The 19389-nt window shown below is 42.2% G+C and overlaps 1 long non-coding RNA gene across 1 annotated transcript; it reads left to right on the top strand.

The window, feature by feature from the left end:
• The first annotated feature begins 3320 nt into the window (after positions 1–3320).
• Positions 3321–17890, top strand: LOC122677699. Its single transcript, XR_006335893.1, has 3 exons — positions 3321–3483; positions 8548–8562; positions 17872–17890. It is a non-coding gene; the product is annotated as an uncharacterized LOC122677699 (long non-coding RNA).
• Positions 17891–19389: the final 1499 nt, after the last annotated feature.

Genomic DNA, 19389 nt, shown 5'->3' with positions numbered 1-19389 from the left:
AAAAAATAAAGTCTGACAATGTTTCCACTGTTTCCCCATCTATTTGCCATGAAGTGATGGGACCAGATGCCATGATCTTAGATTTCTGAATGTTGAGCTTTAAGCCAACTTTTTCACTCTCCTCTTTCACTTTCATCAAGAGGCTCTTTAGTTCCTCTTTACTTTCTGCCATAAGGGTGGTGTCATCTGCATATCTGAGGTTACTGATATTTCTCCCGCTAATCTTAATTCCAGCTTGTGCTTCTTCCAGCCCAGCATTTCTCATGATGTACTCTGCATATAAGTTAAATAAGCAGGATGACAATATACAACCTTGATGTACTCCTTTTCCTATTTGGAACAAGTCTGTTGTTCCATATCCAGTTCTAACTGTTGCTTCCTGACCTGCATACAGATTTCTCAAGAGGCAGGTCGGGTGGTCTGGCATTCCCATCTCTTGAAGAATTTTCATGATCTCATGATCTCACTAACCTTAATTACCTATTTAAAGGTCCTATGTCTAACATAATTACGTTGAATGTTAGGGCTTCAATATATGGATTTGGGGGGCTTTCCTTGTGGCTCAGTTGGTATAAAATCTGCCTACAATGCAGGAAACCCAGGGCTGATTGCTGAATCCAGAAGATATGCTGGAGAAGGAAATGGCAACTCACTTTAGTATTCTTGCTTGGGAAATCCCACGGATAGTGGAGCCTGGTGGGCTACAGTCCCTGTGGTCACAAGAGTTGGACATGACTTAGTGACTAAGCCACTGCCACCATATGGATTTTAGAAGGACACAATTCAGTCTGTATCAACATCTCAAATATTTTAAAGTGCATAGTTCAGTGGCATTAAGTATATTCACATTCTTGTGCAACCATCATCCATCTCCAAAATTCATTTCATTTTACAAACTAAAATTCTGGAACCATTAAAGAATAATTTCCTGTTCCTCCATCCCTTTAGTCCTTGGCAACCACCATTCTCCTTTCTGTCTCTATGAATTTGACTACCTTAAGTATCTCACATGACTCACATGAGTAGAATAATATAGTACTTGTCCTTTTGTGCCTGGCTTAGATTCCTTTTTAAAGCTGAATAATATTCCATTGTATGTATATACTACCATATGTTTATACATTCTTAACGCTGCTATGAACAAGGGTGTAACAAGTAAACATGGATATTTATTATTGTGATTGTGGTCATGGCTTCCTGAGTGTATGCAATGTCAAAATTTATCAAATTGTACATGTCAAATATGTGCAGATTATAATATGGCTATTGTTATAAACTATAGCTATAAAAAGCATACATGAAGAAGAAATGTTTATTGGGACATTTGACTGGGAAGTTCAAGAGAGCAGCTAGCTTTGTTTCAGGGAAGAGCCAATTCTGATTCCATGATGGATCTGTTTCTTTGACTTTAAACTTAGCTTTTCATTGCTTTTGCTGTGTACACTATATAAAAGCATTTTTTGCTATGTATGTACAATCACATAATGGTCTGCCTCAGGAAATCCTGACCCTTTCTTTACCCGAAGAAGTTAACATATCCCTTCCCTGAGGATGGCCATTCCAGAAGATATTTGCAAAATAATAGTCTTTACTTCCTCAACTCCTCCCCTTCAGTCAGTTCAGTTCAGTGGCTCAGTCCTGTCTGACTTTTTGCTACCCCATGAGCAGCAGCATGCCAGGCCACCCTGTCCATCACCAACTCCCAGAGTTCACCCAAACCCATGTCCATCGAGTCAGTGATGCCATCCAACCATCTTGTCCTCTGTCTTCTCCTTCTCCTCCTGACTTCAATCTTTCCCAGCATCAGAGTCTTTTCCAGTGAGTCAGCTCTTCAAGTCAGGTGGCCAAAGTATTAGAGTTTCAGCTTCAACATCAGTCCTTCCAATGAACACCCAGGACTGATCTCCTTTAGGATGGACTGGTTGGATCTCCTTGCAGTCCAAGGGACTCTCAACAGTCTTCTCCAACATCACAGTTCAAAAGCATCAATTCTTCGGTGCTCAGCTTTCTTTATAGTCCAACTCTCACATCCATACATGACCACCGGAAAAACCATAGCCTTGACTAGACGGACCTTTGTTGACAAAGTAATGTCTCTGCCTCCCCCTCTTTTTCTATAAAAGAACCTGGCATCCAGACCTCAGGAAGATTGTTATTTTGAGACATTAGTCTGCCATGTCTTCTTAGTCAGCTGACTTTCCCAATAAGATCATATTCCTTGCCTCAACACCTTGTCTCTTAAATTTAATAGCCTGTTGTGTGGCATTGGCAACAACTTCAGAAGGGCTTAAAGTATATCACTCAGATTTCAAATAATGGTCATGAGTACTCTCTGCTTTGCTCCTGTGTCAGACTGACTTATCCAATGTGGTGGCAAAGATAATAGTTGTTGGTTAAAACTGTCTTTCAACTAGAAAACCTAAAGAGCAGAATACTACTTTCCTACAGGTTCCAGAAAAAGTAAAAGCCTGAGCGGCTCTGATTTACTTGAGTTTGAACCAATCAATTTGGTTAGGGAAAAAGCAGTGTTTTGACTCTCAAGCTTGGATGTGTGCCTAGCCATGGGAAGGATTTATATCATGAACTATGAGGAACAGATACCCATCAAAAAAGAGGGGTTAAGTTACCAAAGATGAAGGGCAGACAGAAACTCCAGATGAGTCTTGCCAGCCTGCTCTCCTGAAGGAAATGGTCTTTATATGGAAATAAAAATACACAATTTCCCAGCGATCCCCTGTCATAGAGTATTCTTGTGATCTTCATATGAAAGCAAATCCCTGTGTCTGTAAACCTCCCCAACAGCCTCCACCAACCCTACACCAACCAGCTAGGTAGGAGTCACCTGAATTCAGCAGCCAAAAAGTCAGCTGGAATTCAGAAATGGAAAAATCCATAGCATTACCCTATTTACCTAATATTTTAATCTACAATCTAAGTTTTAAACCGAAGTCTGGGCTTTGGGGAAAAAATCACAATTCTAGTACAACTCCAGGTAGTCCAAATACATTATTTTGAATACTTCTGTTAATTAAAAAAAAAAAAAAATCAGTGTCTACCCACGTTCATTAAGTACATTCTAAATGATAGCTTAGGACAATAATTTTAGAAAGACACCAATTTTTCAGGATCCTATCCCCAAACATTTCAATGTAACCCTGGCGTGGGGCTTTTGAACTGTGGTGTTGGAGAAGATTCTTGAGAGTCCCTTGGACAGAAAGGAGATCAAACCAGTCAATCCTAAAGGAAATCAAACCTGAATATTCATTGGAAGGACTGATGCTGAAGCTGGAGCTCCAATTCTTTGGCCACATGAAGCGAAGAGCCGACTCATTGGTAAAGACCCTGATGCTAGAAAAGATTGAAGGTAAAAGGAGAAGGGGGTGGCAGAGGATGAGATGGTTCAATAGCATCATCGATTCAATGGATATGATTTTAAGCAAAGTCAGGGAGATAGTGACGGATAGGAAAGCCTGACATGCTGCAGTCTATTGGTTCACAAAAAGCAAGGCATGACTTAGTGACTGAACAAAAACTACAACATAAAAACTGACAATCTCATATCCTGGGGCCGCTCTCACCTTCTGAGATAGCCCACACTGTCTGTGGAGTGTGTTTCTCTTTAAATAAACTCACTTCTTACTTATCACTTTGTTTCCCACTGAATTCTTTATTTGATGAGACACTAAGAACCTGAGCTTGATTAAACTGTGAAACCAGAAGTGTGATCTCAGTTAAAAGACTGTGGGTTTGGGGACTTCCCTGGTGGTCCAGTGGTTAAGACAGTCACCTTCCAATGCAGGGGGTGCAGGTTCAATCCCTGGTCAGAGAGCTAAAATCCCACATTCCTCATTGCCAAAAACCAAAACAAAATATAAAACAGAAGCAACCTTGTAGCTAATTCAATAAAGACTTTAAAAATAGTCAGGAGAGGGGGGAGAGTCTGTGTTCAGGATCTAATCTGGGTTGCATGGTTTCACTTTAACAGGTTCTTAGTCACTTTCACTTTTCACTTTCATGCACTGGAGGAGGAAATGGCAACCCATTCCAGTGTTCTTGTCTGGAGAATCCCAGCCTGGTGGATTGCCGTCCATGGGGTCACACAGAGTCGGACACGACTGATGTGACTTAGCAGCAGCAGTCTTGCCTTTAGTTTGTACTAAGGATTCCTCTGAGAGGTGTAGTCACTCACCAGAGAACTTCAAGGCATACACAATCTAATGTTCTTCTGAAAGCCCATTGTGTGCCCTGCCACACAGTTACTGTTGGGAAGCTCAGCATTGATTCCCAAATCCTAAACGTGATTTAAAACCCTGGGTACAATCTGCCCCCTGCGTACCGTCTGACTTCACCTCATTTTCCTCCCCTTCTACGTAACACGAACTGCCCCACTGTGGGTGTCTCTATGCTTCAGTGGAACCGAGCACGTTCCCCTCGGTGCCTTAACACGGACTGTCCGCACCTACCAGGGCTAGCAGTCCACACACACTTATATCTAAATGTTCCTCACATTCAGATGTCATTTTTACATGTCATTTCTTTGGGAAAGACTTCTCGGGATTCCCCATAAAGTTAAGTTACCCTGTTTTGTCTTCTCAGGGAGTTACCCTGCCCTGTGCGTCTCTTCCCTAGCACTTAAGACCATTGATATTTAATCACACTATTATTTGTCTCTATTTATATACCAGTGGGCTTCCCAGGTGGCACAATGTTAAAGAATTCATCTGCCAATGCAGGAGACACAGGAGACATGGGTTCTATCCCTGGGTTGGGAAGATCCCCTGGGGGAGGGCACAGCAACCCACTCCAGTATTCTTGCCTGGAGAAGCCCATGGAGAGAGGAGCCTGGTGGGCTACAGTCCACGGGGTTGCAAAGAGTCAGGCATGACTGAGCAAGCATTCATGTACCCATTTGCAGAGATTTTTTGAGAAGTCACTGCATTCCTGTGAAGTGTTTATGGTCTGAGACACCAAAGCTAGAGCAGTGTCAGAATGTGAGCTGTGGGAGAACAGAGATTGGGTCTGTTTTCCTCCCCATTTATCCTCAGCCTTGTCTTATGTTCCACCCAGAGCAAGAATTGAAAGAATGAAGAAAGAACACTGTCAATTATTTATGTTAAAGCTGCACTCCATTCCTATCATTGACAGGCTGACTCTAACCCTATTATCTGAGACTCCAGTACCTAGCAGACTGTCTGCATGGAATGGGAGCTCAAATAACATATATTCTATTTAATGAATCAGTGAATGATTCAAGCAATCAATTTAATTTGGCATATGCCTTCCTTGTAGGTGTGCCCATTAATTACCAATTACCAGTGTTTACATTCCAGTGCTTAACCATTTTTTGCTGGCTTCTATAAACTCTCTGGGATGAGAGAATTGGCTTCTCAAACGACTTCCTGCATAAATTAGCCCATCTGAAAGTGAGTGTTTATCCCAGGCTCTTTGAAATTCACATCATTCGCACCAACACCCCTGCTCAGACAGTTCTTTAATTCCAGTCACCTGGGATTTCTTCCTACCTTTGTTGCCAGTGCCAGCCTAACGCCACTTATCTTATCCACCTGGATTTACATATAAGAAAGGTCTAATCAAAGCCTGCCTGATTGTCACATCCACCCTGGTGACAAATCTGCCATCTAATCAAGAAGCCATACACCAAATCAACACGCACTTCTTTCTGAAATCTTTTGCAGAAAAATGGGAGAGCAGGAGTCAGAGCTGGGAACAAGGACAACCAGAGTCAACCCAGGGAAAATTCCCTTCCTAAGTGTGGAACACTGGAAAGAAAGGGAGGAGGCGAAATGCTTTGTCTGCGGTTTGATGTAGCAGAGGGTGTGGAAGGAAAAGGAGCAAACACAAAGTAACGTATTTACAACCTAGGGAGCCTAATGGTGTTTCCAACCAATGTTCCCAAGAACCCCAAGGCTACAGAGTTAGAAACAGAGATCCTTTAGTCTAATCCCTTCCTTTTACATTTTATCAGCTAAGATTCAGAGAAAGGAATAGTTGATGCTAATATTAACCCTGCGCTCTTAGAATGGGCAGGCTTTGTTGGCATGATCTCTTCATATCCTCACAATTTCTATTTTCGAATTCTTTTAATCTTCCCTTAATAAAGCTATGGAAAACAAGGTTTTACAATGTCATTTTTCCCATCCACAGATCAAGTAGGTGGTGAAGCCAGGACTTGTGTGTTAGTCCATCCAGCGAACATTTTTTCCCATTCTTCAAGATCAGTGCATCTTAAACGTTAATGTTTACACACATCACCTGGAGATGTTGTTGAAATTCAGATTCTGAATGTCTAGGGTTGAGATTTACTTTTCTAACAAGCTGCCAGGAGATGCTGCCAGCGCACAGACCACAGATAATCTTGACTTCAACACCGTTGCTGTGTGACGTTGAGCAAACTGCTTAACTTTTCTGAGCCTCAGTTTCTTCAGCTATAAAATAGAATAATACCCGTCATAGGTGTTTTTCCAAGGGTTATATAAATAGCTCTTTAAAAAGCTCCTAGCAACATCCCTGTTCTTCTCAGCAAGAAGAAAAACATGGCAAGTGCTGCCTATTGTTATAGTGGTAAACTCTCTACCAGGCACTATCCTGGGAATATAGAGGTCTGGCTTCAAGGAGCTGCAATCTAGTGGAGAAGAAAGATTTGGGCTGTGATAGACAGTGAAAAGGGGCGTGGAAGTTAAGAAGACTAGCCTAGGCATGGAATTAAAGACTTCTGAGAGATGATGTCTTTTTTTTTTTTTTTTTTCCTGCCATGCCCAAGGCACACAAGAGGAAGAAATCAAGGTAAGTGGCCATTGGTGTGCGGTCATTACAGGCCACTGCAACAGGGGCAGTTTCTCATCGAGGCCTTGAGCTTCATCTAGGAGCTGATATGACCCAAAGTGATGGCTGCAGAAGGCTTTCCTTCATGCTCTGGGTTCCCTCCTCCAGGACCTGGGATCCAGTCATCTGGTGTTGGTCAAGACTCAGAATTGAGATACAACGCCCATATATATTAATCCAACTCTAAACTTTTTTCCTCTATCCCTTTAGATATGTTTTTTTCCCCTCTTCCCCTGCTTTCTAAATTCTATCCAGCCCCCAGACCTGCTGTGTTATTCATACCCACTAAAAGTGAGTGAGGGCATCTTGTGAAGATCCTTCGTTTGTTATGAGACCCGAAGCGTCCACTGAAATTCTTCTAGTTGCTTTGAACTTCTCTCTCCACCCAAGAACACAGCTGAGAAAATTGAAGCCAAAACCTATGAGCTCATAGCAGAGCCTAGACTAAAAGCAGTTTCCTGATGTAGATCCCTCCCCTGCTGCAACCCTCTGTTAGAACAGTAACTTTAAAAAAACACGACGGGGATACTTAAGGAATCCTGGAAAGCTGATAATGCATTTGGAATCCTTCCTGGAAGTGCTGGCAACAACCTTGCCAGGTGCAGGTTCTGGCCTTTGAATTCCACCGCTCTCCCCGCAGAGGCCCCCGTCGGCTCCGTCACTGACAAGCAGCGGCGAAGCGCTGGAGCACGTGACCAAATACTGCTGAGCCTCCCGGTTCTGAAGAGTGACATGGAAATGCTAATACCTGCTGACAGGTCTGTTGCGATGATTCGCTATGATAATGTATGTAGAACACATGGTTAGTAGGCGCTCAACCGGTGGCAGGGCATGTCAAGGGTTTTAAGCAAAGTCACTCATTCCCCAGTAAAAAATGTTTGGCTGGCTGGCTAGCAGACTGCACATGGCCTTGAGGCTACATGTGGCTTGAAGTCCTTAGCCCAGGGGTGTAGCCCTTGGGGATCTGCAGCCCAGGTTCCCCCCCACTTCCTGATCATCACAGCTCCTCCTGATCCTCTGCTCCACTCTCCAGCCCTGTAGAGTGACTTCTAGTTTCCAAACTCTCCATTCTTGCTTTGGACCAGCACTTTATCAGAAGTGCTCACTGAGTCTCTCACCCCTCCCCCAACAGTGCACATTCTGGGACCTGCTAAGGCTCATCCTTCCTGGTGTAATCAGGTTCACTACTGATACCCTCTCGGGAAGCTTCCCCGCATGGACCACTAAGCCCAGGCAGAGTCTGAGTCCTTCTATAACACTTAGGCTCTCGTGTGGAGCAGCTCACAGAGAATCGTGACTCTCTCCTCTTTCATCATATCTGTGTCCTCCAGAAGGCTTCAGTGCAGGCAAGAGTACATCTGAGGAGCCTGTTCTCCATCCTCCCTCTCTCACCCCATCCAGGGTCTGGTGCAGAGTGGAAACTCAACAATAGTTGGAAACAAAATGGATCAGAATAACAGTAAGTATATTGAAAGATAATGTCACTACTATAGGGTAAGACAAATAGGCTTGTCTCATTGTTGAGACACAAATTTACACAAACAACTTCATTTCCAGCCTTTCTAGAATAAAGCAGAATTTGAAATAAAACAGAATAGAGTGCAATAAAATAAACCTGCTACCTGTGCCTGGGAACAAGGGTACCACAGATAATGCTGCTTGTCATTAGAAAACCCTAAAATAACACAGGATGGTCAATGTAAGGTGCTTGGAGCTGGAGTAGGGATGGGTTTAGGTAGGACTTCTCTGAACCAAAGAGAGAAAGCCACCCTCTAAATTACCATTGCTGAAAAGCCAAGCTTTCCTTTCCCAGTGCCTATAGAATCGCATTAGCATAAGCATTGTCATGTAATGAGTTGTCAGGCTGAAGATGTAATTATTGCAAAGCAGAGAAAAATTTTCAAAAGTTGAGCTTTAATGGAAAAATGAGATGGGAGCTCTGGCGTTCAAGTATAAAACAAACTTTTTAATATTCATTCCTCCTTCACTCTTTGAAATTCACCTTCAGAGCTCCAAGGTGAACAGGGGGAAAAAAGTTCAATAATTTTCAAATCCTAATTATAATTCATCACAGGTGATTAAACAAGGCTGTGGGTATTTGTTGCTCACCATTTTTTTTCTCCTTACAGTGGACATTTAATTTTAATTAAAAAGGGAGGGTTTTTTGTTTTGTTTTTTTTAAATGATGCCTGGTTACCTCGGCTTCTGTTTCTCTTTCCCTGCATAGAGACTCAATTCCTCCATCCTCCATTGCTACTAGATACAGAAAACTGCATACATATTAATGTCTTTTATTTCAATAGAGAGCCTATCAGTTTATCCACCTTCAGGGTCTCTATACTCCCTGAGTGAGCCCGTCCAAACTCCTCAGGCTGTCTTTCCTGGTCCCCAGAATTTAACCAGCACAGTGTCTTAAATTTCTGAGCTTCAGTTTCTCAACTAAAAAATGGGTATGATGATAATGAGATCTATTTTGCTACTCAAGGTAGGGACATCCTGGAAAAATGACATCATTTCTCCTACATGTACAGAAGGACTGATGCCCACTATGACTTCAAGTAACCTATTAAATGCTCTCCAAAGGTTGGCTATCATTCCTGTTATTGATAATTATTTGTTCATTCATTCACTCAACATACATACTGAATTCCTTTTGTGTACCAGGCACTCTGCTAATTTCTAGGGACTGAAACAGAAAAGAAAGCGAACCATATGCCATCTTTTACCACGAGGACTGACCCAGTTTAAAGACAGAAACAGGAGAACAAACAGTTTGGATTCCATTTGATCCTCACAGACACACTCTGAAGGGACATAAGAGATGGGATTAGGAGTAAGTCTTGTATAGCTTTGTAGCTCTGTGACCTTGGGAAAGTCCTTTAATATTTTGGGACTCGAAATTCATTGCATAAAAACACAAGGTCAATAGTATTGTTTCTACTAAGCGTTGAATACTGCATAACGATTATTGTCCTTGATTTTCTATCTTCTCTCCCATAAATCTCTCATGCTCCAATCATGCTTCCTACTCTTGTGTCTCTGACTCCCCCTGCCTGGCCCCTCCTCATTTATGTCAGCGAAACCTAAGTGCTGTGCTGTACTCCATTGCTCAGTCGCATCCAGCTCCTTGCGACCCAGTGGGCTGCAGCCCGCCAGGCTCCTCTGTCCATGGCGATTCTCCAGGCAAGAGTACTGATAATCACCCTTCAAAAATTAGAACTGATGCCATGACTCCTGTGACGCCTTCTCACACCCCTCAGGAGAATTCAATTTGCTTGATACTATTCCAGTTATATTTCTCTGTTCTAGTGTTGGTGTCAGCCCAGATCCCATAGCATAGAGTGAGTTATAAACTCGTTTGTCCCCCTCTCTCCTTGGTGGTGTGCTTCCTGAAGACAGCATCCTCGTCAACCCTGTACTCAATGCCAGCAAAAAGGTGATGAAGGGCCAGTTACTGAATGGATGAGGGTGTGTGTGTTAGGATTACTTGATTGTAAGCAACAGAAATGGATTTTTGGCTACATGAAATGGAAATGGAAATTTACTGAGAAGATACCAGGTCATTTAAAAATGTGGCAGTGAGATGAAGGCTCAGGCTCATGGATGGATAGAAACTAGGGCAGATGTAAGGATTTAAGAAACAAGAACTAATGGGTCACAGCTGGGGGAACCCGCCCAACTCTCTTCCCATCATTGCTGCAAACCTCTCTAGATTTAAATGCTGTGAGAAAGTCTGATTGGACAGGGAGAGCAGAGCATCCTGAATGTCAGTCCTTCTGACTGTTCTTAAAGGGAAAAAGGTTGACGCCCCCCCCCCCCAAAGAATTTTGGATGCTATTTCCAAAAGAAGGGGGTATGAGTCCTGTGAAGCCCTATATAATAAACGTTCACCACAGATGGAATGAATAAACGAGCGCCTTGAATTTTGTGACTTATTTGTTTCTGAATCCCAGTGCTTGGCTCAGTGCCTATCAATAAGTGATCTTTATTCATATTTATTTTAAGATCTGCTCTGGAATTCTTTTTTTAAAGAGACAGCCTTTATTCTCCTCTGCCACTGGAGAGACTGAACAGTCAAACCCAGTCCCTTCCATACAGAGCCTTCTGGCAGACAGAAAGGCTTGATCTAATCACTCTGACCAGCTTTGCAATTATCAGTCTTCTTGTTTAATGAATCAATTGAGAGCCATCCACATCAGCTGTTAAGATGGCCCAGAACAGTCATCCTGGATGGACAGGTACCGCTGAAGTGCTCTTATTCTGTTGTCCTTTAATAGTGCAAATTTACAGTTGTGTCTTTTGCCACTTCCTATTTTGTATCGGTTTCTGAAGCTTCATTCTCCATTAAGATCAAGTTTACACAAGAGGCTCTAAGTACAGCAAACTCAAATCAGACGTTTTTGGATGGAACCCAAAGCCCCTGATAATTCACAGGTGAAGAGGATTAATTTCATTACCATGCTCCTGACACACCCCTTTCAGAGTGGTTTAACACTGCTGTTTAGTAAATGTTATTCGCCTCCTGCTTCTGGTACCAGCCACATTTGCATATTCATCAGAAGTGTATGCACAGTATTAAACCCGGCAGTTACTGCACTCCTCATTCCAGATTCTCTCTGTGAATGCTGATACCTCTTTCTCTGGCTGGAGCTATAATTTTCTCAAGGTCAGCCCTTGCTGGCTTCTCCCCAGGGAACTGGGAGCCTTCACTGCCCTGAACAAGCCGTGTGCTGCTATTTTCTGCACACTTACTTCGTGTGAGTCTGTGGGTCTTCAGTGGGTCTGATAGGAGGGGCTGTACACAGGACTCATGTGGGCGAGGTGAGCACCAGAAGTGGACACACAAGAGTTGGTTCTAAATTTGGCTCCAGCATCTGCCTTGATGCTAGTTGTTTTCACACACTGAGCTTTCACATCCTCGTTTGTGAATAAGACAAAGCTCCCCTTGCTGTCATGTTGACCATTGAAGATTATGCTTGTGAAGGCTCTTTGTCAGCTCTGAAGCTATAAGAAAAATGAGCAAGCTTTTAAATTATTATTCATTTATTTTACTTTTGACTGTGCTGGGTCCTTTTCTCTAGTTGCGGCGAGCAGGGGCCGCTCTTCATTGTAGTGTGTGGGTTTCTCACTGTGGTGGTTTCTCTTGTTGTGGAGCACAGGCGCTAGGGCATGCAGGCTTCAGCAGTTGTGGCTCCTGGGCTCCAGAGCACAGGCTTAATAGTTGTGGCACTTGGGCTCAGCTGCTCCGTAGCGCATGGGATTCTCCTGGAACAGGGATTGAACCCATGTCTCCTGCATTGGCAGGTGGATTATTTACCACTGAGCCGGCAGGGAAGCTCCAGTACCAAGATTTTGTATTTGTTTCTTGTTCATTTATACAGGAAAATAAGGAGATGAAGCCCATGCTAATCCATCCCATGGAGGGATGGGAACAAGTTAACAGACAGATTCCCGGCTATCCCAGTTATGACCTCAGACATCATTGCCTGGTAGATTAAGAGCCTTCCCCAATGTATCCCGTCTAAAGTACCAAATCACAGAATCACAGAATATAGCAATAATACATAGCTTTTAGCCACTAAGTTTTATGGTAACGTGTGATACTTCAGTAGATCACTGCAACATAGCCAGCCTCTCCAGATGTGCACGGGAACTCATACTCACTAGGGTCCACGCTTCTGCACAAATCCTATTCCGGCCTTGTGATAACTTGAGAATTTAATGTCCTTCATGTTGGTAAGTGGTATAAGAGCAGTGTCACTGGTCTTTATCTGTTTCCATTGCTATTTTTCACTTAGATTTGAAACCTCACTTGAAATGTTCTGTCTGTTGTATTTTGGTGTCTTGGACAAATCTTTCCAAATAATATCTTGTTACAAAAATAAACACAGTTCTTAAAAATAAGATGAATTTCCATAGAGAATATAAAACAGACTAAGGGACAAAGTTACTGCACGATGTTGTCGCCAGACGGGTTAGGGTATTCTCTGAGAAGGTGAGGTCTGAGTAAAACAGTGAAAGGTGTAAAGAAGGCAATGCTTCCTGAGTTGAAATATTTTTTCTTTCCTCTGACCTCATACTGTCTGTTGTACACCTAGTGGAACATCCATCATCGCCAGCCTGTTCCCAGAGTTATTTATTTCTGCTCCTGTCTTCCCAGCAGGATTGTGAGGGTCTGGAGGGCAGGCATTATCTTATTTATCCCCACATTCTTCTATGACCTTGCAGCTAACAAGTGTTCAGTAAATGAGTGCTAAATAAAATGCAAATCAAGTTGATCATGGATCAGAGACCCTATCTCACAGAGATATTTACCCAGAAACTGACATGCAGTTAACTATTAGATGGGAAAGGGCCACCTTTATAGCAATGTTTAAAGTGTTGGTTTCAAAGAGAAGATGCTGTACTGTAGCCTGATTTCCAGTGGAGAGGCCTTCATAGGCTATATGGACACTTTTTCTTGACTCCAAGTGCAAGCTTCACTTTTTACCATGGTGTGCATTTGCCTGAGGATTCATTTCAGTGTTGTCCAAATCCAATAGATTTCCCATGATCCTTACAAACAAAAGAATTTGGCTACTCATTCATTCCCTTGTCCTATTTGCAATTATTTCTTTTCTTATTCACAGCATTAAATCTCAGCCTATTTATAGATAACTCCTCTCTTCAATTAATATCACTGAACACTGATGTTTTCTAAACATGAACAGTTTAATTCCTAAAGCAATATCTTGATGGATGGCTGTGGGTACAATATCCATGATTTGCATTTTCATCTAAAGATCTTCAGTCAGCCATACCTTGTAGGCCAATATATTTCGTGATATATTGGTGAGTCATTCAATCAATTTAGTAGGTTATGACCAGAATTTTACTTAAATTAAATTGAATAACAGAAGATATCATAGTATATAAAATTTAAAGTTATGCTTTTTTGATCTTTGTGTTCATGAGTGTGGGGGTATGTATGTGTGTGAATATATATGTATGTTTGTATTGGGTCACAGTCAAAAACATTTAAACATTTCTCTAATAACATCCTCTACTAGTTATTTTTTTCTTTATGATACCTTCAGTTTCATGTGCAAACGTTAACTTTCTATGATGACCAATATGACTTAACATGGACAAAATTAACTCTTTACCATGTCTTTGAATCTGTTCTTCCTTTCGCCTTCCCTATTTTCAAGAGTTATTGCCTACCCAATTATATAAAGTAGATGTCATAACATCATTTAAATTCAACCTCGAAAATGTAACCAGAATGTATCGCTTTCCATCATTTCCCAAAGCCAATGACTTGGCTTAAATCATATCTCTTGACTGATCACCACATTACCCCATATTAGGTCTTATTCACTTGACCTCAGCTTTCCTGATAGCTCAGTTGGTAAAGAATCCATCTCCAATGCAGGAGACCCGGTTTGATTCCTGGGCTGGGAAGATTCGCTGGAGAAGGGATAGGCTACCCACTCCAGTATTCTTGGGCTTCCCTTGTGGCTCAGCTGATGAAGACTCTGCCCGCAATGTGGGAGACCTGGGTTCAATCCCTGGGTTGGGAAGATTCCCTGGAGAAGGCCAGTATTCTGGCATGGAGAATTTCATGGACTGTATGATCCATGGGGTCGCAAAGAGTCAGACACGACTGAGCGACTTTCACTTCATTTGAGCTCGACCCTGCCCAGTTTAAACTTCATTCAGCTATTTGAATGAGGCTTGTCAATGTAAAAATTTAGTTGGACCACGCACACATCTATTTCTTCTTTCTCCGGTGACCTCATTAAAATTAAAAGAGTAACAAAAAAGGGAGGACATGATAAACAATAAATGAGGCATGTAAGTGGATTTAAGAAAGTTGGAAAGCAGCTGGATGATAGGTCCCCAAACCAGCAGTCCAGTTACGACTTAGGGGGATGGCTTCTGCTGCCATTGGCTAGGTAAAACAATGGAAGGTGCAGGATTCAGATTTGTCAGGCAGAACAGAGGGCAAAAAGAGAATTGCTGGACAGCTAACACCTTTCCTTCTCTCCCTCCTCTTTTATGCAGCATATAGTACCCTAATACCCAGAGAAAAAGTCTCCACACTCTAGACCCTCTCTACTGAGAAATGAATTTAAAAAAATGTGTATATGTATTTATACATACATATATATAATGAATAATTTATATGAAGGAATATCTATACATATAAAATATTGAGTATACATATATATGCATTTATATTTTACTTTATTCATATATATAATTTAACTCTGGTTAAATTTATTCATCTGAAAAGTAAGGTCACCTCCAGCTGTGACAATCTATGATTTTGTCTCCTATGTGCAAATTTATATCTATCTCATCATTAAACCAACTTGCTGAGTAGATATTTTAAAAAAAAGGGGGGGAGATGGATTGCCTCCTTGGGCTTAGGCTTCATTACTAGTAGAATCTTGACGGTATTTCCAATCAAGCATTTGAATCCTCAAACCTAACGGCTTGATATGATAGGGGAGAAAACATAGACTTAGAATAGACTTGAGTTATTTTCCTTTTAACAAATAATACTATTACATTAACCACTATTTATTAAATGCTTGTGATATGCCAGGTGTCTGGCTAAATACTTACAGATGCAATCACACTGGGTATTCAAACAATTATCAAAGGGGACATTATTGTTCCCATTATATAGAAGCAGAAACTATCTTAACGAAGGTAAGCATTCATAGTCTTCCAGAACTAACCAAGTCACAAAGGCAAGTTTCTTTGTCGTCTCCAAACTCTAAAACACATGCTCTGCATTCTGCTACCTAGTGGTTAAGTTATTCTATTAGCTTCAAATCAGTTCCCTCTTGCTTCAGTTTCCTTATCTGTCCAATGGGAGAAATTCCTGACTTCTATTGCCCTTTTAAGACACTGAACTTAATGCTGCCTTGATAAAACTATGTGTCTTAAAGACGCAAATTGTAAATATAAATTGCAATCTGAATGTCTTTGAGTACACAGTTCGGTAGAGCCCTACTCCCTACAACCTTACACTAAGCCTATTTATATCTCTCACTCGCTGCTTAGAGGAGCCGGTAGGCATTTGTGTGCTTCCCAGGTGGCAGAGTGGTAAAGAATCTGCCTGCCAATTCAGGAGACACAAGAGACACAGGTTCGATCCCTGGGTCAGAAAGATCCTGCAGCATCCCAGGCTCCTCTGTCCATGGAATTTTTCAGGCAAGAACACTGGAGCAGGGGATCTACTGATCAGAATACTACTCCAGGGGATCTTTCTGACCCAGGGATCGAACCTCCTGCATTTGCAGTTGATTCTTTACCACTGAGCCACCAGGGAAGCCCAATAAACTTGAAACCTTTGCTCCTTAGAGTGCATTTATTGTTTTGTAAGCTTCTGGTCCAGGGACTGTACAGATGCCTACTGCCAAGCTGTTCTGTGTGTGCTCAGCAGTGTCATGCAAATGCAGGAGACACGGGTTCAATCCCTCAGTTGGGAAGATTCCCTGGAGAAGAAAATGGCAACCCACACCAGTATTCTTGCCTGGGAGATCCATGAACAGAGGAGCCTGGAGGGTTACAGTCCATGGGTCACAGAGTCAGACATGACTTAGCAACTAAACAGCAGCAACAACGGTTCATTAGAAAATGTTTTTGCGTTCATTTCCTTTTTCTTGCCATTGGCCTAAAGAAATGGATTCTAGTTTCCTCCTCTAGAAATTCAGGGTAGTCACTAGGCCCTTTTGTGAATATTAAATATACAAAATTCTAAGGCAGAAGAAATGTAAAGTGCTATTTTAACAAAATATTTTGCAAAAGTTTGAGCATTATGTCAAAAAATAAACTTGGAAACACAGGCCCCAGCAGGTTTTTACACTCCAGATGTTAAAACATCTTGTCTAGTCATTTCTGTACACATCTCAAACTTAAGATCGGTTTGTTTGAAATTGCTTTATTTTAAAAATAATGTAGTCTGGACAAATAGAATTCTTCCGGAAGGAGTGAAATTAGTGCTATTTATAAGCGGCGGCATGAGTGAGGCACCCCTTGGGTACCCAGGAATTGCTGGGCACTGGCTCAGATCCCTCCTCTGCTGTGCTCCCCTAGAAGGGGTTCCCTATGTGTCCAAAGCTCCTGGTTCCCAGCCCTTTACTCACTCATAGCACTTTGTCACCACTGACCTGCTCTTCCTCTTGGACTGAGCACTCTTGAGCTTACAGGTTTGCTAATTACCTTTCATTGTGAGCACACAGTAGGCTTGAAAGACGCTCCTGTTAAATTCATGTTTTTTAAAGCCACAGAGTTTGTGGTGTTTTGTTACAGTGGCCCTAGAGAACTAACACAATATTCCCCCACCCTCTATTAGGCTGTATATTTCATGAAAACAGGGATTAGTACTTAGCAGGGTACTTAGATGATAGGATTCAAAACCCTTTGTTGAATCAATGAATAAAAACATGAGTGATCTGAGAGTGATAAATTAGGATTGGGGATTAACATATATGCATTAGTATATATAAAATAGATAATCAACAAGGACCTACTGTATACCACAGGGAACTCTATATTCTGTAATAACCTATATGGGAAAAGAATCTGAAAAAGAATAGATATATGAATAAATAGGGCTTCCCTTGTGGCTCATCTGGTAAAGAATCCACCCACAATGTGGGAGACCTGGGTTTAATCCTTGGGTTGGGAAGATCCCATGAAGAAGGGAAAAGCTACCCACTCCAGTATTCTGGCCTTGAGAATTCCATAGACCATATAGTTCATGGGGTCGCAGAGAGCTGGACAGGACTGAACGACTTTCACTTTTACTTTTACTTTCATAGCTCCAATACTTAGGCCACGTGATGTGAAGATCTGACTCAATGGAAAAGACTCTGATGCTGGAAAAGATTGAAAGCAAAAGGAGAAGGGGGCTGCAGAGGATGAGATGGTTAGACAGTATCACTGACTCAATGGACATGAACTTGAGCAAACTCCAGGAGATGGTGGAGGACAAGGAAGCCTGGTGTGTTGTAGTCCACAGGGTCGCAGAGAGTCAGACACGACTTAGTGACTGAAGAAGACATAGGTATAACTGAATCACTTTGCTGTGCACATAAAACTAACACAACATTGTAAAGCAACTGCACTCTAATAAAAAATAAAAGTTAAATTTACAAAAGAGAAAAGAGATACAACAACTACAAAAAAAACCCATAAACAGTCTGTTTGTGTCTCCCATACTAGGCTGACAGGGGCTTGAGGGCAAGGTTCCTACCTATTGCACCCGCACGCCCATTCTCATTCCTGCCTATCACACGGCAGTCAACTCAACAAACGGTGTATTTGTCGAGACAAATTATCTGGAAAGAGTTGACATAGTCATGGTTAAATATGTTTCCAGTGCACTCTGTCTTTTAAACGAAAAGTGGACGGTGTGGATTGAGGACACAGGAGGTAGGATGTTTCACTTTCCTGTATCTGACTGGAAGCTCCCAGCATGCAGCTATGAGTCAAAAAAGTTCAGTTGTGACTGAAAAGAAGCTCAAAGACACACACGTGTTTTATTCACATTCCATTTCAGAACTGCATCTCTGATGAAAAGACCCAGCGCCTCCTAATGCTCTGAAAACTCCTACCCATGAGGCACTGGGAGCTGGGAGAGGGTGGAGGCCTGGAGCCTCCCTCAGCAGCTGCCCCGGGACCTGCCGGACGCACTGGCTCCACGTGCAGAAGCCGCTTCCCATAATGCAGTTTGGCTTCCGCACTCCATGGATTAGCCAGGGCCGATTAAGTAACCAATTTATGTTCTCAGAGCTGTTTAAATGCATGCTGTGTCTGCATGATAGATGGCTCTGGCCTCCTCTGAACCATCCTTCCTTCCCTGGGATTTTTTTTTCTCTCTAAAAAATAAAAATAAAAAGGAGTCTAAAAGAATACTGCAAGAGAAACAGTAAATTCACTTTTTTTTTTTTCTCAGCTAATTCTAATGAAGTCTTCTAACCCAGATGGCATGAATAATTCTCCCTATTTGAGGGTTGACAGAGATGTGGCTCATAGGAAGGTAGGGCAACACAGCAGAACACACACCTGGGCCTTGGAGCCAGTGAGGCTTGGGTCCAAATTCCAGATGGGCAGCTATTAGTGCTTTGGTCTCGGGCAAGCTGTCCCCACCTCTCTGTTCTTCGATCTTAAAAAAAAGGGGGGGGGGCAGTGGATATAGCATACTTTCAGGTTGATGTGACGTTTAGAAGTACATATACAAATACCAGCACATGAGTAGCTCTTGTCTGGAGTCACAAGCTCAGATGTCCACAGGGGCCTGGCAGGTAGCAGAAAGACAAGGCACCAGCCAGGTGGGACCTGTAATGAACTGGCAAGCGCACTCCTATCTAAAGGGGCAGCTGCTACCGAGCTGCAACCAGCTGGGGGGTGCTCATGTGGAAACAAGGCCCCATGCCAATGCCTCCCACTTTTCAAGAGAAGCAAGAACTACAATTTTTTTTTTTTAATGTGCAATCTCTTAAGCGTTACATGTTGACAATAAATTTAAAAAAATTACTGATAAGG

Source organism: Cervus elaphus, chromosome 20 (genome assembly GCF_910594005.1).
Source record: "Cervus elaphus chromosome 20, mCerEla1.1, whole genome shotgun sequence".
NCBI lineage: Eukaryota > Metazoa > Chordata > Mammalia > Artiodactyla > Cervidae > Cervus > Cervus elaphus.
Note: the sequence above shows the minus strand (reverse complement) of the source record. Positions and strands in the feature narration are given on the sequence as shown.